General features: G+C 39.7%; 1 protein-coding gene across 1 annotated transcript in view; it reads left to right on the plus strand.

Moving 5' to 3' along the window:
- The window catches only part of DEPDC1B (DEP domain containing 1B), a 164,262-nt gene that overhangs the window by 124,781 nt on the left and 15,231 nt on the right, over positions 1 to 24,250 (plus strand). The window lies entirely within an intron of this gene.

Here is a 24,250-nt window from a genome sequence, read left to right on the forward strand (position 1 = left end):
CATCCAGCCAGTAAATCAGTCTGGTAAGGTTGCTGCCTCCTTCCCCACCTTGCTCCACTTCACACCCAGTCACTGATAGCCCTGCAATTGGCTGACCCAGTTGCCTGTAGTGAATCGGTACTCCAGGAGTTTGCACCTGCCTGAATCACAAGGAAGTCTGCCACGTCGGTGCGCTCTGCCTCTCTCTAGCAGGAGGAGGTGAGGCCTGACAACCTCAGGTGCTTGATGAAGGTTGAGGGGTTTTCACTCTGGTCCAGTCTCACCTCTGATTAATGTTACTTACAGAACAGAACAGAACAACTCTGCGGTTCCCCTGCAGAAGAGAAGCTGAATTGAGTTCCAAATCAGCTTGTCTTTGCTCTTGTATTGTCTATAGGCTGACGATCCCCTGAGGGCCAGGTGCTTCTTAGGTTTAGTAAAGCGGACCTCTGGGTCAGCCCCGCTCTGGGAGTTTCCCTGGTTTGCAAGTTGGAGTTGTCTCAGGCAAACTCAGAGTCTCTGGTTGCCCAGGGAGACAGGGGGTGTGTCTTCAGAATATATGGTTGTGAGCCGTATTGCTAGCAAAAGAGGGCTGCTGCTTTATGGCTCAGGCAACCGCTGCTCCGGTGTAGTTCCCCTCCGGCCAACTGTCCTCTCTCCGCTCCCGTACCCCAGAGTCTGCACGGACCGGCTGCAGCCCAGCACTCTCTACACCCCTTGAGCAATCGCCCAAGAGTCTGGACCCCTGGGGGACAGGCCTTCAGACCTTGGAGCAAGAGCAGAGGGTAGTGCGGGGAGCTCTGGGAGCCTGGGGTTGCGGGCAGAGAAAACACACAGCTTTACATAGTTTTATGTCTGGCCATATTGTCACCAAAAGACAGCTGTCGCACTGTGCCTCAGGGAACTGCCACTCTGGTGCAGTCCCCTCTCCGCCTACTGACCGGTACTGGCCTCCAGACCCCAGTTTGAGCGAAGGGGACACTGGGAGCTCAGAATTCCAGGTAGAGACTATATACAGTTTCTACAGTTTTATGCCTTGCCGGAGGACACCGTGGCACCCTCGTAGGGGAGGTAGGTCCAGTTTTTAGAGAGTCTCTCCCGTGTAGTGTAGTGGGAGGACCTTTGAACTCTGCCTGGTTGTTTGTGGGGCACTCTGAGCCGTTCCCATGGGGGAGGGGACTCCCGTCCGCTTGGTGATGGATTTTGTACCTTTTGTTTGTATCCTTGTGGTCACAGCTTGCCTCAGCGGGGTTGACGTGCATTCTACAACCTTCTCTCTTAGTGCAGCTCAGATCCACCAGGTTACTTGCTGAATTTTTGTCCTTTAACTCTCCTTCTGGACTGGAGCCTCTGTGGAAAGCTGGCTTCAGTTAGCCATCTTGTCTCCTCCCCCCTTTTTGTCCATCTTGAATTCATTTTTGTGAGTGGTGAGAGAGATGGATCCTGTTTCAGTCTTAGGCATATGGCCATTCAGTTTTCCCAGCATCATTTATTGAAAAGATCTTCTTTTTTTTTTTCATTGTTGGGGATTCATTGAGGGTACAATAAGCAGGTTACACTGATTGCAATTGTTAGGTAAAGTCCCTCTTGCAATCATGTCTTGCCCCCAGAAAGTGTGACACACACCAAGGCCCGACCCGCTTCCCTCCGTCCCTCTTTCTTCTTCCCCCCCATAACCTTAATTGTCTTTCATTGTCCTCATGTCAAAATTGAGTACATAGGATTCATGCTTCTCCATTATTGTGATGCTTTACTAACAATAATGTCTTCCACTTCCATCCAGGCTAATACGAAGGATGTAAAGTCTCCATTTTTTTTTTTATGGCTAAGTAGTATTCCATGGTATACATATACCACAGCTTGTTAATCCATTCCTGGGTTGCTGGGGATTTAGGTTGTTTCCACATTTTGGCGATTGTAAATTGAGCTGCAGTAAACAATCTAGTACAAGTGTCCTTATGATAAAAGGATTTCTTTCCTTCTGGGTAGATGCCCAGTAATGGGATTGCAGGATCAAATGGGAGGTCTAGCTTGAGTGCTTTGAGGTTTCTCCATACTTCCTTCCAGAAAGGTGGTACTAGTTTGCAGTCCCATCAGCAGTGTAAAATTGTTCCCTTCTCTCCACATCCATGCCAGCATCTGCAGTTTTGAGATTTTGTGATGTGGGCCATTCTCACTGGGGTTAGATGATATATCAGGGTTGTTTTGATTTGCATTTCTCTAATATATAGAGATGATGAACATTTTTTCATGTGTTTGTCAGCCATTCATGTGTCATCTTTAGAGAAAGTTGTATTCATGTCCCTTGCCCATTGATATATGGGATTGTTGGCTTTTTTCATGTGGATTAATTTGAGTTCTCTATAGATCCTAGTTATCAAGCTTTTGTCTGATTGAAAATATGCAAATATCCTTTCCCATTGTGTAGGTTGTCTCTTTGCTTTGGTTATTGTCTCCTTAGGTGTACAGAAGCTTTTCAGTTTAATGAGGTCCCATTTGTTTATTTTTGTTGTTGTTGCAATTGCCATGGCAGTCTTCATGAAGTCTTCCCCCAGGCCAATATCTTCCAGTGTTTTTCCTATGCTTTCTTTGAGGATTTTTATTGTTTCATGCCTTAAATTTAAGTCCTTTATCCATCTTGAATCAATTTTTGTGAGTGGGGAAAGGTGTGGGTCCAGTTTCAGTCTTTTACATGTGGACATCCAGTTCACCCAACACCATTTATTGAATAGGGAGTCTTTCCCCCAAGGTATGTTCTTGTTTGGTTTATCGAAGATTAGGTGGTTGTAAGATGTTAGTTTCAGTTCTTGGTTTTCAAAATGATTCCAAGTGTCTGTGTCTCTGTTTTTGTGCCACGACCATGCTGTCTTGAGCACTATGGCTTTGCAGTACAGACTAAGATCTGGTATGCTGATGCCCCCAGCTTTATTTTTATTACTAAGAACTGCCTTAGCTATACGGGGTTTTTTCCGGTTCCATACAAAACGCAGAATCATTTTTTCCAAATCTTGAAAGTACGATGTAGGTAATTTGATAGGAATGGCATTGAATAGGTAGATTGCTTTGGGAAGTATAGACATTTTAACAATGTTGATTCTTCCCATCCATGAGTATGGTATGTTCTTCCATTTGTTAATATCCTCTGCTATTTCCTTTCTGAGGATTTCATAGTTTTCTTTATAGAGGTCCTTCACCTCCTTCGTTAGGTATATTCCTAGGTATTTCATTTTCTTTGAAACTATGGTGAAGGGAGTTGTGTCCTTAATTAGCTTCTGATCTTGACTGTTATTGGTGTATACAAAGGCTACTGACTTGTGGACATTGATTTTATATCCTGAAACATTACTGTATTTTTTGATGACTTCTAGGAGTCTTGTGGTTGAGTCTTTGGGGTTCTCTAAGTATAAGATCATGTCGTCAGCAAAGAGGGAGAGTTTGACCTCCTCTGCTCCCATTTGGATTCCCTTTATTTCCTTGTCTTGCCTAATTGTATTGGCTAGAACTTCCAGCACTATGTTGAATAGTAAAGATGATAGAGGACAACTTTGTCTGGTTCCAGTTCTAAGAGGAAAAACTTGCAGTTTTACTCCATTCTGTAAAATACTGGGTGTGGGTTTGTCATAGATAGCTTCAATCAGTTTTAGAAATGTGCCACCTATGCCTATACTCTTCAGTGTTCTAATTAGAAAAGGATGCTGGATTTTATCAAATACTTTTTCTGCATCTATTGAGAGGATCTTGTGATCTTTATTTTTGCCTCTGTTAATTTGGTGGATAATGTTTATGGACTTACGTATGTTAAACCAGCCTTGCATCCCTGGGATGAAGCCTACTTGATCATGATGAATGACTTTTTTGATGATAAGCTGTAATCTATTGGCTAGGATTTTGTTGAGAATTTTTGCATGTATATTCATGAGTGAGATTGGTCTGAAATTCTCCTTTTTGTTTGGGTCTTTTCCTGGTTTTGATATCAGGGTGATGTTTGCTTCATATAATGTTTTGGGGAAGATTCCTTCTTCCTTAATTTTTTGGAATAATTTCTGCAGTACAGGAATAAGCTCTTCCTTGAAGGTTTGATAGAATTCTAGTGTCAAGCCATCTGGACCAGGGCATTTTTTGGGTGGAAGATTTTTTATTGTTTCTTTCGTTTCAGTGCTTGAAATTGGTCTGTTCAGGAGCTCTATTTCTTCCTGGCTGAGTCTAGGGAGAGGGTGTGATTCCAAATATTGATCCATTTCCTTCACATTGTCAGATTTCTGGGCATAGATTTTCTCTTAGTATTCAGAGATGATCTCTTGTATCTCTGTGGGATCAGTTGTTATTTCCCCTTTGTCATTTCTGATTGATGTTACTAGAGATTTTACTTTTCTGTTCCTCATTAGTCTGGCCAATGGTTTATCTATTTTATTTATTTTTTCCAAAAACCAACTCCTTATTTCATTAATTTTCTGAATGATTCTTTTGTTTTCAATTTCATTGATCTCTGATTTGATTTTGGATATTTCTTCTACTGAGTTTAGGCTTAGATTGTTCTTCTTTTTCCAATTCCATAAGATGGCTTCTGAGATTGTTGATGCGCTCTCTTTCTGTTTTTCGAATGTAGGCATCTAAAGCGATGAATTTTCCTCTCAAAAGTGCTTTTGCAGTATCCCACAGGTTTTGGTAGCTTGTGTCTTCATTGTTGTTATGCTCAAGGAAGTTAATGATTTCCTGTTTTATTTCTTCCTTCACCCATCTGTTATTCAACAGAAGATTGTTTAATTTCCTTGCCTTTGTGTGGGGTCCAGCTTTTTTGTTAGAGTTGAGTTCCACCTTTAGTGCCTTATGGTCTGAGAAGATACAAGGTAAAATTTCAATTCTTTTGATTCTGTTGATATTTGTTTTGTGTCCCAGGATATGATCAATTTTGGAGAATGTTCCATGGGGTGATGAGAAGAATGTATATTCTTTATCTTTGGGGTGTTCTATATCCGTCTATCAGGCACAGTTGTTCTAGGGTCTCATTTAAATCTCTTATATCTTTGTTTAATTTCTGTTTAGTGGATGTATCCAGCTCTGAAAGAGGAGTGTTAAAGTCCCCTGTTATGATGGTATTATCAGATATCATATTGCTTAGACTGAGTAATGTCTGTTTCAAGAATCTGGGAGCATTTAAATTGGTTGCATAAATATTTAGAATTGGAGCATCTTGTTGTATTTTTCCCTTGACCAATATAAAGTGACCATCTTTGTCTTTTTTGACTTTAGTTGCTTTAAATCCACATGTATCTGAAAATAAGATTGCAACTCCTCTTTTCTTTTGAATTCCATTTGCCTGAAAAATTGTCTTCCAACCCTTGACTCGGAGCTTTAATTTGTCTTTTGAAGCCAGGTGTGTTTCTTGCAGACAGCAAATGGATGGCTTGTGTTTTTTAATGCAGTCAGCCAATCTGTGTCTCTTCAGTGGGGAGTTCAAGCCATTAACATTTATTGAGATAATTGATAAGTGTGGTAGTATTCTATTCATCTTATTTTTTCAGAGTCCATTGCTTAGTTTTATCTTTTGCATCAGTGTGGAGGTTAGTTTCTGTCCTTTAATTTCTGAGTTCTTAGTTTGCTGGTGATCCATTGTGGTGGTCATTGTGCAGAACAGGTTGAAGTATTTCCTGTAGAGCTGGTCTTGTTGTGGCGAATTTCCTCAATGTTTGTATATCCTTGAATGATTTGATTTCTCCGTCAATTTTTAAGCTTAGCTTAGCAGGGTACAGAATTCTGGGCTGGAAATTGTTCTGTTTAAGTAGATTAAAGGTAGATGACCATTGTCTTCTTGCTTGGAAAGTTTCCTTAGAGAAGTCTGCAATCACTGTTGGATTTGCCCCTGTAGGTCAACTGGCGCTTACTCCTGGCAGCTTGCAGAATCTTTTCTTTTGTCTTGACTTTGGACAGGTTCATCACAATGTGTCTTGGAGAAGCTCGGTTAGAGTTGAGGTGACCTGGGGTCCGATATCCCTCTGAAAGCAGTGTGTCAGAATCTTTGGTGATATTTGGGAAATTTTCTTTTATAATATTCTCTAGTATGGCTTCCATTCCTCTGGGGCATTCTTCTTCCCCTTCTGGGATTCCTATAACTCGTATGTTGGAACGCTTCATAAAGTCCCATAATTCTGACAGGGAACGTTCTGCTTTCTCTCTCTCTTCTTTTCTGCCTCCTTTACTATCTGAGTTATCTTCAGAACTTTGTCTTCTACCTCTGAAATTCTTTCTTCTGCATGGTCTAACCTGTTGCTGATACTTTCCATTGCATCTTTAAGTTCCCTAATTGACTGTTTCAGTTCCTTCAGCTCTGCTATATCTTTTTTATATTTTTCATGTCGTTCATCTCTTATTTGATTCTGTTTTTGAATTTCCTTTTGGTTATTTTCCACTTTATTAGCAGTTTCCTTCATTGTTTCTATCATTTGTTTCATTGTTTTCAACATGTGTATTCTAAATTCCCTTTCTGTCATTCCTAACATTTCTTTATAGGTGGAATCCTCTCCAGTAGCTACCTCATGGTCCCTTGGCAGGGTTGTTCTGGACTGGTTCTTCATGTTGCCTGGAGTTTTCTGCTGATTCTTCCTCATGAGTGATTTCTTTTATCTGTTTCCTTGCCGTAATTTTCCTTTCACTTCTTCTTGCTCTTTATGTTCTCGTGCCTGTGGACTAAGGGTTACAGAACCAGAAGGGTGAGAAGGTTGAAGAGCAAAAAAGTGATGAAAGAAAGGAGGGCCGAGTGATAAGAGAAATGTAAGAAAAATAGAGAAAGGAGAGGGCGTGGGTAAAAGGAGTATTTCCAAAAAGAAGAGAGGCACAGAAAGAGGGAGACAGAGCAATATAGGTGTACAGTAGGGTACTTTGACACAACCTTAAAAAAAACCCACCTTCTGGGGGTGCCCAGTTGCGTGGTTCCCTTGAGGTCAGCAGCTCTTTGCTAATCTTATCAGACACAGTACCCCACCTCCACCAAGTAGAGAGGAAATACAAAAACGCTGTAAGTCAAACCAAGACAAGCAAACAGTAAACTTTACGGGGTAAAATTGAGTGAAAGAACAAATAATAGTGGTAGAAACACTAGCAAAAATGAAGTTCTAGTTATTGAAAAAGACAACAATGGGAAATTATAATTAAACTAGAAAAATTGAGAAAGAAAAAGGATCTGTATGTAAAAGGTTGAAATTAAAAAACAAAACAACATCAAGAACGTCAAAATTAAAAAAAACAACCAAACCAAAAAAAAAAAAGAAACCAGAATAAACACAACCCAAAACAAAGCAGTGTGTATATGTTATTGAATATTATCTGGGCAACATGTGGTCTTCTGGGATATGAGATGTTAATCACAGTTCTCATACGACTGGAGGCTGCTGATTTGTCAAACCTCAGCAGGTAGACACCCTAAATCTCTCTTCAGCCCACTTAAAAGGCACTTTGAACTTGTAAACTTGCTGAGCAGAAGCTTTCCCTTTAAAGTGCTTGTTTCTGGAAACACTGCTGAAGTGGCTATCCACTTACTCAGTGTGCCAAAACCGGTCTCACTCTGCCTCTGAGGGTTAGGGCTGCAAGGCGGCTCAGACCCCACCCTTAGGCTATTTGGTCTCTGGGTTACCAGCTCCCACCCGATTCTAGTTCTGCAACCCTGAGGGTGGAGGTTGCCGGGGCAGATAGCTCACAATTGCTCCCTGTGACTCACAGCCAAACACTATTAGTTCCGTCTGGCTCAGCGGCTCAGACTGGGGCCCTAGACAACTGCCAAAGTTCTCCGCACTCCCGCTCAGGCTCTCCCCAAGGCAGTTCAACTGAGTGCCACGTCCAAAGACACCCAAACAGTTCACAGGTAAGGCCTTTCTTGTTTGCAGTCTCGCTGCTACTGAACTTACAGTTGCTGGCAGGTTTAGATGGATTGAACACACGTGACCACTTGCCGTTTTTCCACTGTTTTAGTCCTCCTGTTGTGGTCCAGAAGTCTCTCGCTGACTCCCTGTCTCCCCACATGGGTGATGAGAGGCAGATCCCACCAGCCAGAGATGCCTGGAGTCCTATCTCCCGAGACTCAACGGTGCCCAGATGCAAGGAAGCTGTTACTCGGCCGCCATCTTGCTCCCCCAATGGAAAGAACCTCTTTTCTACAGTGCATGTTGTTCTCTGCTTTGTTAAAGATCAGTTGATTATAGCTAGATATTTTTATATCTGGCTTCTCTATTCCATCATTCTATGTCTCTATTTTTGTAACCAATACCATGCTGTTTTAGTTACTATTGCCTTGTAGTAAAGCTTAAAGTCTGATAATGTGATGCCTCCAGAGTTGTTCTTTTTGCTTAAGATTGCTTTGGCTATTTTTTTTTTTTTTTCTGGTTCCAAACGTAGCATAATTTTTTCTAAATCTATGAAATATCTAAAAATATATGGTATTTTGATGGGGATTGTATTGAATCTGTAAACCACTTTGTGTGGTATAGACATTAGCAATGTTGATTCTACTGATCCATGACCATATGTTTTTCCAATTGTTTATGTCATCTGCAATTTCTTCTCTTGGTGTTTTATTCTTCTCCTTGTTGAAAGTACTGAATCGTGACCACTAGACCATCCTGGAGGCCACTTCTCTTTGTAGAGATCTTTTACTTCCTTGGGGAAATACAGAGGATGCCCAAAAAGATGTATACCCATTTATAGAAAGGAAGAAACTGTATTAAATTTGTAATATTCAAGTCCTGTTTTATTTCTGTAGTTTTAAGACATGCTCAATATGACCGTGTTCATTTTTGTTGTCATTATATTGAGTACAGTAATACTCAATTACTGAGTATTGAGTACAGTAATACTCAATATACTGTACTGCAATCACTGAACTGGGACCTTCATGAAAATACAGTAAGGGGCTTCCAGCCCCTTAGGGTCATTCTCCGTAGCCACAGTTATCCAAGATTAACACAGTCATATAGAACATGTCTTAAAATTGCAGAAGTCAAACATGACTTGAATATTACAAATTTAATAGTTTCTTCTTTTCTAAAAATGGGTATACATCTTTTTGGCATCCTCTGTATTTCCCCAAGGAAGTAAAAGTCAAGTATACTCAAGTCCTGGGCAACTTATTTTTATTATAGCTTTTGTGAATGGTACTGAGTCTTTGATTTGACTCTCAGCTTGACTGTTTAACTAGAGTTCCCTGGGATAGACAAAGGGCCATTATTTGTGGAGAAGTAGTATGGCATTGGCTTTGTCAGCTCTGGGCCTGTGGCTATGGAGAATGACCCTAAGGGGCTGGAAACCCCTTACTGTATTTTCATGAAGGTCCCAGTTCAGTGATTGCAGTAGCCCTTGGGCTCATTAGGGTGCAAAAGCCCCCAAGCAGCTGACTATCTCAAGGGTGAGGGAAAGAGAAACAAAATCCCCACCAATGCTCTTTGTCAGGCTCTAAGCTTCTCTGGGGTTGATCTCTGCCTATATCTTTTTTCTTCCTCTTCTGCTTTACAGTTTCTTTCTGTGAAATGTCTGGCAGGCTCTGGAAACTTTTCCCATGAACTACCCCTGAGCTGTGCCCTTTCCCTCCTCTGCTTTATCTGCTTCCTTCCTTCAGTATGATCTGGCAACGCACTTCTCCAGTTGGCATCTTTCCCTCTTTCAAGAAAACACTTTCTTTGTTCACCCATAAGAAGCAAGTCCTCGTTTTTTTAGTCACATCCTCATGCTCCACTTCTAATTCTATTTCTCTTGCTCTTTCCATCACATCTGCAGTTACTTCCTCTGATGAAGACATGACCCCCTCACAATCATCCATGTAACTGGGATCAGCTTCTCCCAAACTCCTCTTAATGCTGTTATTTTGACCTCCTGCCATAAATGAATATTCATAATGGCATCTAGAAAGAGGAATCATTTCCAAAAGGTTTTCAACTTTTTTTGCCCAGATATATCAGAGGAATTATCATCTATGGCAAATATAACCTTATGAAATATATTTCTTAAGTTATAAGACCCGTAGGTCGAAATCACTTCTTTTTCAATGAGCCTGAATGGAGGTTGTGTTAGGTGGCATGAAAATTACATAAATCTCCTTGTACATCTCTATTAGTGTTCTTGGGTAACTAGGTTGCATTATCAATGAGCAGTAATATTTTGAAAGGAATTTTTTTCTGAGCAGTGGGTTTCAATTGTTGGCTTAAAATATTCAATAAGCCATGCTGTAAACAGGATGTCATCTAGCCTTTCGTGTTTCATAGAACACAGGCTGAGTAGATTTAGCATAGTTCTTAAGGGCCCTAGGATTTTCAGAATGGTGAATGAACACTGCCTGCAACTTAATTCACGAGCTGCATTAGCCCCTAACAAGAGAGTCAACTTGTTTTTTGACACTTTGAAACCAGGTATTGGCTTCTCCTCTATAGATATGAAAGTTCTAAATGACATCTTCTGCTAATAGAAGGCTGGTTTATCTAGATGTGAAAATCTGTTGTTTAGTCTCAGGTACCTCCAGTGATCTTAGCTAGATATTCTAGATAACTTGCTGCAGCTTCTACATCAACACCTGGTCTACCTTGAACTTTTTTTCTTACAGAAATTTCTTAAACGTCATAAACGAGCATCATGTTTTTCTTCTGCAGCCCCCCCCGCCCCCCCTTTTAACCCCACTCAGCCTTCATAGAATTGAAGAGAGTTCAGCTATTGGTATATATAATCTATACCAATCTAATCTTTGGTATAGATTAGATTTTATCTTACAAGGGAATTTTGTGGCTGTTTTGATCTTCTATCCAGATCACTAAAACTTTCTGTGTATTACCAACAAGGCTATTTTCTTTCACCATTAATGTGTTCATCGGAGTAGCACTTTAAATTTCCTTAAAGAACTTTTCCCTTGTATTCACAACTTTGCTTAGTGTTTGGTACAACTGGTCTAACTTTTGGCCTCTTTCAGTTTTTGATGTGGCTGCCTCACTAAGCTTAATCATTTCTGGCGTTTGATTTAAAGTAAGAGACATGCAATTCTTCCTTTAACTTGAATGCCCACAGGTCATTGTAGAATTATCAGTTCACCTAATTTCAATATTGTTATATCTCAAGGAATAGAAGGCCTGAGAGAGGGAGAGAGACGGGGAATAGCCAGTTGGTGGAGTAGTTAGAACACACACAACATTTATCAATAAGTTCCTCGACTTCTTTTTTTTTTTTTTTTGTTGGGGATTCATTGAGGGTAAATAAGCCAGTTACACTGATTGCAATTGTTAGGTAAAGTCCCTCTTGCAATCATGTCTTGCCCCCACAAAGTGTGACACACACTAAAGCCCCACCCCCCTCCCTCCATCCCTCTTTCTGCTTCCCCCCCACATAACCTTAATTGTCATTAATTGTCCTCATATCAAGATTGAGTACATAGGATTCATGCTTCTCCATTCTTGTGATGCTTTACTAAGAATAATGTCTTCCACTTCCATCCAGGTTAATACGAAGGATGTAAAGTCTCCATTTTTTTTAATGGCTGAATAGTATTCCATGGTATACATATACCACAGCTTGTTAATCCATTCCTGGGTTGGTGGGCATTTAGGCTGTTTCCACATTTTGGCGATTGTAAATTGAGCTGCAATAAACAGTCTAGTACAAGTGTCCTTATGATAAAAGGATTTTTTTCCTTCTGGGTAGATGCCCAGTAATGGTATTGCAGGATCAAATGGGAGGTCTAGCTTGAGTGCTTTGAGGTTTCTCCATACTTCCTTCCAGAAAGGTTGTACTAGTTTGCAGTCCCACCAGCAGTGTAAAAGTGTTCCCTTCTCTCCACATCCACGCCAGCATCTGTAGTTTTGAGATTTTGTGATGTGGGCCATTCTCACTGGGGTTAGATGATATCTCCGGATTGTTTTGATTTGCATTTCTCTAATATATAGAGATGATGAACATTTTTTCATGTGTTTGTTAGCCATTCCTCTGTCATCTTTAGAGAAAGTTCTGTTCATGTCTCTTGCCCATTGATATAAGGGATTGTTGGCTTTTTTCATGTGGATTAATTTGAGTTCTCTATAGATCCTGGTTATCAAGCTTTTGTCTGATTGAAAATATGCAAATATCCTTTCCCATTGTGTAGGTTGTCTCTTTGCTTTGGTTATTGTCTCCTTAGCTGTACAGAAGCTTTTCAGTTTAATGAAGTCCCATTTGTTTATTTTTGTTGTTGTTGCAATTGCCATGGCAGTCTTCTTCATGAAGTCTTCCCCCAGGCCAATATCTTCCAGTGTTTTTCCTATGCTTTCTTTGAGGATTTTTATTGTTTCGTGCCTTAAATTTAAGTCCTTTATCCATCTTGAATCAATTTTTGTGAGTGGGGAAAGGTGTGGGTCCAGTTTCAGTCTTTTACATGTAGACATCCAGTTCTCCCAACACCATTTATTGAATAGGGAGTCTTTCCCCCAAGGTAAGTTCTTGTTTGGTTTATCAAAGATTAGGTGGTTGTAAGATGTTAGTTTCATTTCTTGGTGTTCAATTCGATTCCAAGTGTCTATGTCTCTGTTTTTGTGCCAGTACCATGCTGTCTTGACCACTATGGCTTTATAGTGCAGACTAAAATCTGGTATGCTGATGCCCCCAGCTTTATTTTTGTTACAGAGAACTGCCTTAGCTATACGGGGTTTTTTCCGGTTCCATACAAAACGCAGAATCATTTTTTCCAAATCTTGAAAGTGCAATGTAGGTACTTTGATAGGAATGGCGTTGAATAGGTAAATTGCTTTGGGAAGTATAGACATTTTAACAATGTTGATTCTTCCCATCCATGAGTATGGTATGTTCTTCCATTTGTTAATATCCTCTGCTATTTCCTTTCTGAGGATTTCATAGTTTTCTTTATAGAGGTCCTTCACCTCCTTCGTTAGGTATATTCTTAGGTATTTCATTTTCTTTGAAACTATGGTGAAGGGAGTTGTGTCCTTAATTAGCTTCTCATCTTGACTGTTATTGGTGTATACAAAGGCTACTGACTTGTGGACGTTGATTTTATATCGTGAAACATTACTGTATTTTTTGATGACTTCTAGGAGTCTTGTGGTTGAGTCTTTGGGGTTCTCTAAGTATAAGATCATGTCATCAGCAAAGAGGGAGAGTTTGACCTCCTCTGCTCCCATTTGGATTCCCTTTATTTCCTTGTCTTGCCTAATTGTATTGGCTAGAACTTCCAGCACTATGTTGAATAGTAAAGGTGACAGAGGACAACCTTGTCTGGTTCCAGTTCTAAGAGGAAAAGCTTTCAGTTTTACTGCATTCAGTAAAATATTGGCTGTGGGTTTGTCATAGATAGCTTCAATCAGTTTTAGAAATGTGCCACCTATGCCTATACTCTTCAGTGTTCTAATTAGAAAAGGATGCTAGATTTTATCAAATGCTCTTTCTGCATCTATTGAGAGGATCATATGATCTTTATTTTTGCCTCTGTTGATATGGTGGATAACGTTTATGGACTTGCGTTTGTTAAACCAGCCTTGCATCCCTGGGATGAAGCCTACTTGATCATGATGAATGACTTTTTTGATGATAAGCTGTAATCTATTGGCTAGGATTTTGTTGAGAATTTTTGCATGTATATTCGTGAGTGAGATTGGTCTGAAATTCTCCTTTTTGTTTGGGTCTTTTCCTGGTTTTGGTATCAGGGTGATGTTTGCTTCATAGAATGTGTTGGGGAAGATTCCTTCTTCCTTAATTTTTTGGAATAATTTCTGCAGTATAGGAATAAGCTCTTCCTTGAAGGTTTGATAGAATTCTGGAGTGAAGCCATCTGGACCAGGGCATTTTTTAGTTGGAAGCTTTTTTATTGTTTTTTTGATCTCAGTGCTTGAAATTGGTCTGTTCAGGAGCTCTATTTCTTCCTGGCTAAGTCTAGGGAGAGGGTGTGTTTCCAAATATTGATCCATTTCCTTCACATTGTCAAATTTTTGAGCATAGAGTTTCTGGTAGTATTCAGAGATGATCTCTTGTATCTCTATGGGATCAGTTGTTATTTCCCCTTTATCGTTTCTGATTGAGGTTACTAGAGATTTTACTTTTCTATTTCTTGTTAGTCCGGCCAATGGTTTATCTATTTTATTTATTTTTTCAAAAAAACCAACTCCTTGTTTCATTAATTTTCTGAATGATTCTTTTGTTTTCAATTTCATTGATCTCTGATTTGATTTTGGATATTTCTTTTCTTCTACTGAGTTTAGGCTTAGATTGTTCTTCTTTTTCCAATTCCATAAGATCTCTTGTGAGATTGTTGATGTGCTCTCTTTCTGTTTTTCGAATGTAGGCATCTAAAGCGATGAATTTTCCTCTCAAAAGTGCTTTTGCAGTATCCCACAGGTTTTGGTAGCTTGTGTCTTCATTGTTGTTATGCTCAAGGAAGTTAATGATTTCCTGTTTTATTTCTTCCTTCACCCATCTGTTATTCAACAGAAGATTGTTTAGTTTCCATGCCTTTGGGTGGGGTTGAGCATTTTTGTTAGAGTTGAGTTCCACCTTTAGTGCCTTATGGTTTGAGAAGATACAAGGTAAAATTTCAATTCTTTTGATTCTGTTGATATTTGTTTTGTGTCCCAGGATATGATCAATTTTGGAGAATGTTCCATGGGGTGATGAGAAGAATGTATATTCTTTATCTTTGTGGTGGAGTGTTCTATATGCGTCTATCAAGCATAGTTGTTCTAGGGTCTCATTTAAATCTCTTATATCTTTGTTTAATTTCTGTTTAGAGGATCTGTCCAGCTCTGTAAGAGGTGTGTTAAAGTCCCCTGTTATGATGGTATTATCAGATATCATATTGCTCAGACTGAGTAAGGTCTGCTACAAGAATCTGGGAGCATTTAAATTGGGTGCATAAATATTTAGAATTGAAATGTCTTCTTGTTGTAGTTTTCCCTTGACCAATATAAAGTGACCATCTTTGTCTTTTTTGACTTTAGTTGCTTTAAATCCACATGTATCTGAAAATAAGATTGCAACTCCTCTTTTCTTCTGAATTCCATTTGCCTGAAAAATTGTCTTCCAACCCTTGACTTGGAGCTTTAATTTGTCTTTTGAAGTCAGGTGTGTTTCTTGCAGACAGCAAATGGATGGCTTGTGTTTTTTAATCCAGTCAGCCAATCTATGTCTCTTCTGTGGGGAATTCAAGCCATTAACATTTATTGAGATAATTGATAAGTGTGGTTGTATTCTATGCGTCTTATTTGGTTAGAGTCCATTGCTTAGTTTTATCTTTTGCATCAGTGTGGAGGTTAGGTTCTGTCCTTTGATTTCTGAGTTCTCACTTTGCTGGTGATCCATTGTGGTGGTCAGTGTGCAGAACAGGTTGAAGTATTTCCTGTAGAGCTGGTCTTGTTGTGGCGAATTTCCTCAATGTTTGTATATCCTTGAATGATTTGATTTCTCCGTCAATTTTTAAGATTAGCTTAGCAGAGTACAGAATTCTGGGCTGAAAATTGTTCTGTTTAAGTAGATTAAAGGTAGATGACCATTGTCTTGTTGCTTGGAAAGTTTCATTAGAGAAGTCTGCAGTCACTCTGATGGATTTGCCCCTGTAGGTCAACTGGCGCTTACTCCTGGCAGCTTGCAGAATCTTTTCTTTTGTCTTGACTTTGGACAGGTTCATCACAATGTGTCTTGGAGAAGCTCGGTTAGAGTTGAGGCGACCTGGGGTCCGATCTCCCTCTGAAAGTAGTGTGTCAGAATGTTTGGTGATGTTTGGGAAATTTTCTTTTATAATATTCTCTAGTATGGCTTCCATTCCTCTGGGGCATTCTTCTTCCCCTTCTGGAATTCCTATAACCCGTATGTTGGAACGCTTCATAAAGTCCCATAATTCTGACAGTGAACGTTCTGCTTTCTCTCTCTTCTTTTCTGCCTCTTTTACTGTCTGAGTTATGTCAAGAACTTTGTCTTCTACCTCTGAAATTCTTTCTTCTGCATGGTCTAACCTGTTGCTGATACTTTCCATTGCATCTTTAAGTTCCCTAATTGACTGTTTCAGTTCCTTCAGGTCTGCTATATCCTTTTTATATTCTTCATATCGTTCATCTCTTATTTGATTCTGTTTTTGGATTTCCTTTTGGTTATTTTCCACTTTATTAGCAATTTCCTTCATTGTTTCTATCATTTGTTTCATTGTTTTCAACATGTGTATTCTAAATTCCCTTTCTGTCATTCCTAACATTTTTTTACTGGTGGAATCCTCTGCAGTAGCTACCTCATGGTCCCTTGGTGGGGTTGTTCTAGACTGGTTCTTCATGTTGCCTGGAGTTTTCTGCTGATTCTTCCTCGTGGGTGATTTCTTTTATCTGTTTCCTTGCCCTAATTTTCCTTTCACTTCCTCTTGCTCTTTAAGTTCTTGTGCCTGTGGACTAAGGGTTACAGGACCAGAAGGGTGAGAAGGTTGAAGAGCAAAAAAGGGATGAAAGAAAGGATGACCGATTGATAAAAAAAAAAAGAATGATAGAGAAAGGAGAGGTGGTGGGTATAAGGAATATTGAGAAAAAGAAGAGAGGCACAGAAAGAGGGAGACAGGGCAATATAGGTGTATAGTAGGGTACTTTGATACAACCTTAAAAAACCCACTTTGTGGGGGTGCCCAGTTGGGTGTTCCCTTGAGGTCAGCAGCTCTTTGCTAACCTGATCAGACACAGTACCCGACCTCCACCAAGTAGAGAGGAAAGACAGAAATGCTATAAATCAAACCAAAACAAGCAAACAGAAAACTTTACGGGGATAAAATTGGGTGAAAAATCAAATGATAGCGGTAGAAACACTAGCAAAAATGAAGTTGTAGTTATTAAAAAAGGCAGCAATGGGAAATTATAATTAAACTATAAAAATTGAGAAAGAAAAAGGGATCTGTATGGAAAAGATTGAAATTAAAAAACAAAAGAACATTAACAACGTGAAAATAAACAAAAAAAAAAAAAGAAAAAAATACACAACCAAAAACAAAGCAGTTTGTATATGTCATTGAATATTGTCCTGGCAACACGTGGTCTTCTGGGGTATGAGATGTTAATCACAGTTCTGATACGAGTGGAGGCTGCTGATTTCTCAAACCCCAGCAGGTAGACACCCTAAATCTCTCTTCAGCCCACTTAAAAGGCACTTTGAACTTGTAAACTTGCTGAGTAGAAGCTTTCCCAGCTTTCTCGCTGGAATCACTGCTGAAGTGGCTATCCACTTACCCAGTGTGCCAAAACCAGTCTCACTCTGCCCCTGAGGGTTAGGGTTGCAAGGCGGCTCAGACCCCACCCTTTGGCTAGTTGGTTGCTGGGTTACCAGTTCCCACCCGTTTCTAGCTCTGCGACCCTGAGGGCGGAGCTTGCCAGGGCAGATCACTGACAATGTTTCCGTGTGACCCACCGCCAAACACTACCAGCTCCGTCTGGCTCAGCGGCTCGGACTTGGGCCCTAGACAATGGCGAAAGTTCTCCGCACTCCCGCTCAGGCCCTCCCCAAGGCAGTTCAACTCAGTGCCAAGTCCAAGGACATCAAAACAGTTCACAGGTAAGGCCTTTCTGGTTTGCAGTCTCACTGCTACTGAACTTACAGTTGTGGGCGGGTTTAGACGGATTGAACACACGGACCACTTGCCGGTTTTCCACTGTTTTAGTCCTCCTCTTGGGGTCCAGAAATCTCTTGCTGACTCCCTGTATCCTCATAGGAGTGATGATAGGCAGATCCCACCAGCCAGAGACGCCTGGAGTCCTATCTCTCCAGACTCACAGTGCCCAGATGCAAGGAAGCTGTTACTCGGCTTCCATCTTGCTCCGCCTCCCAGTTCCTCGACTTCTTATGGGTGTGGTTTGTGCTGCCCTAAAACAGTTGTAATAGGAACATCAAAGATCACTGATCACAGTTCACAGATATAATAATAATGACAAAGTTTGAAATATTTTGAGAATTGTCAGTATGTGACATAGAGACACAAAGTAAGCATGTGCTGTGTGAAAAGCCATGCTGGTGAATGACTTACTTGATGCAGAGTTGCCACAAACCTTTAATTTCTGAGAAACACACTATCTGCAAAACACAGTAAAGTGAAGCACCATAAAATGCAGTTATACCTGTTTATTAGTAGGCATTTCTAGCAAAGTCTTCTATAATCTTTAGGTTAACAGGAACCAACTATCAAATAGCTACCTAATTCTCTCATAGATACTGACAAACATCCACATTCTTTCATCTAAAAAAGGCATGAAAAGTTTGAATTGTTACAGGACATTTTAACATCAGGGAGCCATGTATATCTTTTTGCATCTAATAATGTAGAAATGAAAACCTTACAGTGACTCATAGGATAATCATTGTGAGAGAGGCTTTCTGAATTATGCTTGATGAAATTTACATATGTTTATATTTTCTTCCATACTGTGTAATGTGGTGATGCAACTGTTTAGGCAATTAGCATGTAGGAGGTCAGACTTATATGATTTATTGCTCAATAATATATCTATATTGGGATATTGCAGAATTTTACCTGCTGTCATTACAAGGCCCAGAGCCAAATTCACTTTTATCTACTAAAGTTCTAGATTTTAAGAAAATCTAGCCAAAGTTGCATATGATTCATTTCATCTTTCCCCTGAGTTTAGTTTTAATACTTTAATGTGACAGTAGCTGTGATTGATGCTATTGAAATGTTAGTTCACTTAGCTTGTAAGTATAGCTATAGACCCTCCAATGTACTACATCAATTTCATGTTAACAATTTACTGATTCATGGAGATTAAGTGCCTTGTTCAGAAGTACAAGTGGTGAGAACTACAACTTAACCCTGATATACTGGTTTCAGTCCCAAAAGAGGATGGGGTCACTCTCATTCCTTCATTTATGTATTCATTCATTCATCCATATATTTCACATAAAAAATTTATTGGTACCTATGATGTATCAGATATATTATTAAACAAAACCGATCAGAATTCCAGGTTTGTGTAGCTATATTTCAGTGAGGCAGAGGGGAAACAGTGGGAGATGATGTAATAAGTAAGTTCTATAGTATATTAAGAGGTAATAATGTATAATTGGTAAAAAAAAAATAGCAAGCATTTAAGGGGAATTAAGAGTATCTATTTTTATACCTTTTGGGACGGAAAAACAAATTAATCTTTCAATTAATTTTATTTCAAAGATTATATCAAACGGACAGGTTTTGTCTTAAACATTTCCAAGTAGATAGCTTGGAACACATCATGTTCTGCTCTTTCCATATCTCCCCACTACTCTAAGAAGCAGTATTATAAAGAGTGGCTAAATTGTGTTATCAACTTATAGAATCCTACTTAATTATATAGCTTAACTGTTGTTCAAATCTGATAGTGTTGGGTTACCATAGTGTTACTATATACAAATCTGATAGTGTTAAGTCTATGGTTGTAGACCCAACCAGTCCTTACAGTGAGTTTTCTTTGTGCTTTGGTAAATTCTTGCATGCTCTAGTGGGGTTGAGGGGTGTCAGGAAACCCATCCTTTCATGCTGCTCTTTTAGCTTTGGGTGTAAGCAACTTGCCCCGAGATGCACACACACAACACATGCCCACATGCATACACACAATCCAATGTTGTGCAGCAGGTAATTCCTTTCGTTCAAATTACTGATAGTGTCTTCTCCACTGCCAGAGACAAGGGCACAGTCTTGGGGAAAATTAGGGATTTCAGGGAGGAAGGGATTAGTATCATGGGCTTTTGTTACCACGGTAAGATTGATAGTAGGAAGGAATTGTGAAGCAGTCCCAGCTGGGATTAGCAGGAGGAGAGGGGAGGAGAGGGAAGTCCATGTTTTCATAGGAGGGTTCTCCAGTCATTGTGATGTTGTAAGTCATCACTCAGTATATGGGTTTGTGAAGAGCAATTCCCAGGTGGATTAACCTGTGCCTTCTCACTTAATTTTCCTAAAGGCTGAAGTTAGGGTCTAATCCAAGTTTATCTTTATCTATGCAAGCAACAAGAAGTTTAGTAATACAAAAAATATTTTAAAGCTATGATAGTTGTAATTTTTATATATTTAAACAGTATCCTAACTGAAATCTGAAAATAAAAATCTTGCTGATTAGTTTATAACCCCGCTGTACTCTTAATTTTTTAATGTATTTCTTTTTAGCATTTAAAAATATTTTTTTTTATTATTAAATCATAGCTGTGTACATTAATGCAATCATGGGGCACCATACACTGGTTTTATAGACCATTTGACATATTTTCATCACACTGGTTAACATAGCCTTCCTGGCATTTTCTTAGTTATTGTGTTAAGACATTTATATTTTACATTTACTAAGTTTCACATGTGCCCTTGTAAGATGTACTGCAGGTGTAATCCCGTCCAATCACCGTCCCTTCACCCATCCCTCCCCTTCTCTCCCCCTCCCCCTTTCCCATATTCTTAGGTTATAACTGGGTTATAGCTTTCATATGAAAACCATAAATTAGTTTCATAGTAGGGCTGAGTACATTGGATACTTTCTCTTCCATTCATGAGATACTTTACTAAGAAGAATATGTTTCAGTTCCATCCATGTGAACACGAAAGAGGTAAAGTCTCCATCTTTCTTTAAGGCTGCATAATATTCCATGCTGTACATATACCACAATTTATTAATCCATTCGTGAATCATTGGGCACTTGGGGTTTTTCCATGACTTAACAATTATGAATTGGGCTGCAGTAAACATTCTGGTACAAATATCTTTGTTATAATGTGATTTTTGGTCTTCTGGGTATATACCTAGTAGAGGAATTATGGGATCGAATGGCAGATCTATTTTTAGATCTCTAATTGTTCTCCAAACATCTTTCTAAAAGGAACGTATTAATTTGCATTCCCACAGGTAGTGTAGAAGTGTTCCCTTTTCTCCACATCCATGTAAACATCTCCGGTCTTGGGATTTTGTGATATGGGCTAATCTTACTGGAGGTAGATGATATCTCAAAGTAGTTTTGATTTGCATTTCTCTGATGATTAAGGATCATGAGCACTTTTTCATATGTCTGTAGGCCGTGCGCCTGTCTTCTTATATGTTTGAGTTCTCTGTGGATTCTGGTTATTAAACCTTTGTCGGAGACATAATCTGCAAATATCTTCTCCCATTCTGAGGGCTGTCTGCTTGCTTTACTTCTTTTTAGCATATTATTTTAATAAGATTTTTGTAATCATATTTATAATTTATAATTGTGTTATTTTCTTAAATATTATACAATTATTGTTTAACTTCAAAAGTAAGAACTTTTAATAGCCAAGTAATATTCTCTGTAGGCATTTGAATGTTGATCTGTATGCCTTGTGTTATACTAGGGAATATGGTTTGTTGAAAGAAATATATTATGCTTTCAGTTAACTTTTCAGTCTCCTTTATAAAGCCATTCATGCACATGCACATGCACGTACACATATACACACACATACACAAAACATGGGGTAAGGTGAAATCTGGTCTCCAGAGATGTTTATAATTTGGAAAAAGAAGAGATTTGTGGGATAATGTGATAAAAGCCTTTATGGAAAAAAAATAAAAACAGAAGACTTGGTGGAGAAATAGAACTAGAATTTTCTTTTTTTTTTTTTTTTATTGTTGGGGATTCATTGAGGGTACAATAAGCCAGGTTACACTGATTGCAATTGTTAGGTAAAGTCCCTCTTGCAATCATGTCTTGCCCCCATAAAGTGTGACACACACCAAGGCCCCACCCCCTCTCTCCTTCCCTCTTTCTGCTTCCCCCCCCCATAACCATAATTGTCATTAATTGTCCTCATATCAAAATTGAGTACATAGGATTCATGCTTCTCCATTCTTGTGATGCTTTACTAAGAATAATGTCTTCCATGTCCATCCAGGTTAATACGAAGGATGTAAAGTCTCCATTTTTTTTAATGGCTGAATAGTATTCCATGGTATACATATACCACAGCTTGTTAATCCATTCCTGGGTTGGTGGGCATTTAGGCTGTTTCCACATTTTGGCGATTGTAAATTGAGCTGCAATAAACAGTCTAGTACAAGTGTCCTTATGATAAAAGGATTTTTTTCCTTCTGGGTAGATGCCCAGTAATGGTATTGCAGGATCAAATGGGAGGTCTAGCTTGAGTGCTTTGAGGTTTCTCCATACTTCCTTCCAGAAACACAAAATCTCAAAACTGCAGATGCTGGCGTGGATGTGGAGAGAAGGGAACACTTTTACACTGCTAGTAGAACTAGAATTTTCTAATGACCAGTTCCAACTGCTACACCCTTATCGAGATCATCAACGTGCCTTTTGACTTTCTTTCCCTGTTACCCCCTTACAAGCAATTTGCTGTACAGCTGCCATAGTAAAAAGCAATTCAGATTAAGTGAACCTCCTGCTCCCGTCAGCCCGCCAGGGACTTCTCAGGTCACTTACAGTAAATGATGTGGCTCTTGGTTCCCTCTCTGACCTCATTTCTGACTGTTCCTTCCACACTTCGGTCTCTTCACACTGGCCTCATCCCTACTTCATAGACGCTCGCTGTATACTCTCACCTCTCAGTCTTTGTAAATGCTGTTTCCTCCACCTTCAAAAGTTGTCCCTCCGGGATTTCCCTTCCTTCCTTTCATGTCAGCTGACAGCTTACATGTCACCTCTTCAGATAGGGGTCCCTCCCAAATTGCTTGTAAGGGAAAGAAAGTCACAAGGCATGATGATGATCTCGATAAGGGTGTAGCAGTTGGAACTAGTCATTAGAAAATTCTAGTTCTATTTCTTCACAAAGCCTTCTATTTTTTTCCATAAAGGCTTTTGTCACATTATTCCATAAATCTCTTCTTTTTCCAAATTATGACCGCAGATAGAGGTCTTTCCCCAACTGTTAGGAGTGATTTTTCTGAGCACATCCTCTCATCCCAACCTCCTTTTCTGCTTTGCTGTTTTCCATCATGTCCTTCCACCTGACACTTTATTAACTGCTGGAAAGCAAGCTCATGAGATCAGGCAGGGTTTTGTTTTAGTCCCCACTGTCTGTCCCCTCCTAAAACATTTCCTAGAATACATGTAGGGCTTCACAAATATTTGTTGGGTAAATGGAAGAATGCATTAAAAGATGATCATAAACCTTTTTTCTTTCTATGATTTTATTGAAAGCGGGCCTGCACAGGTGATGGTGATGGTGGTCGATAGTATTTGCTGAGCACATCTTGTATCAGAACCTGGCATTCACCAGCTCTGTCCTGTCTTGCTTTCCTCCCAGGCACACCCACTGCCCCACCCCTCAGTCTAGCATGCAGACCTCCTCTTGGCTGGGCTTTCAGCTTCACGTTTACGAAGTCCTTGCCTTCGCAGCCTATGCTGCAGTCACACTGAGTGACATAGTTCCCCTGTGTGCCCCTTGCAGATATCTCTTGCATTGCTTCTCGCATTTTGATGCTTATTTGTTTGTGCATCTCCCCTCCTCATAGTGCATAAGCTCTTCAAAGGAAAGGGTCTGGCAGATCTTCGCATTTCCAGGACCTGGATGGCTCCTGGTATGCTGTAGATGGTCAGCAAATATTTATTCAGTGTAAAAGGTGGTTTTTGCTTCCAAGTAAGAGACTACTGGGAATTTTGAAATGGTTGGATGCAGAACAAATAAATTAGAGGGAATAGTTTTACCTCATTGGAAGGTTTAGATATGAGTGTGTTCAGAGACAAATATTGAGAAGAGTTCAATATTAAAATAACCAAATTTTGTGCTGTGCCTGTGGCTCAGTGAGTAGGGCGCCGACTCCATATGCCAAGGGTGGTGGGTTCAAACCCAGCTCCGGCCAAACTGCAACAAAAAAATAGCCGGGCATTGTGGCGGGCACCTGTAGTCCCAGTTGCTCGGGAGGCTGAGGCAAGAGAATCGGGTAAGCCCAAGAGTTAGAGGTTGCTGTGAGCCGTGTGAAGTCATGGCACTCTACCCGAGGGCGGTACAATGAGACTCTGTCTCTACAAAAAAAAAAAATAATAATAAATAAATAAATAAAAAGAAAAAAACAACAACAAATTTTTAGCAAAATCATACCTGAGGTGAGGAAAGAGGTATATAACACAATTGAATCAACACATTCAAGTACAAAAATATCCTAACTATTAGAGGTTTTATTTAGAAAGAAGTGGGTCCATTTGGCAGTGGACTGTGTCAGCATGAGTCCTATTACTTTGACTGTCATGCGAGATGGTGACCCTGCTAATCACGAGGAAATAATACACAGGGGAGAATTCAGGGCAGCAGTGGCACATTCACTGCTTGCTCTTGGACCTGCTGACAGTGTGAGTATGGACA

Source organism: Nycticebus coucang, chromosome 1 (assembly GCF_027406575.1).
Source record: "Nycticebus coucang isolate mNycCou1 chromosome 1, mNycCou1.pri, whole genome shotgun sequence".
Classification (NCBI taxonomy): Eukaryota; Metazoa; Chordata; class Mammalia; order Primates; family Lorisidae; genus Nycticebus; species Nycticebus coucang.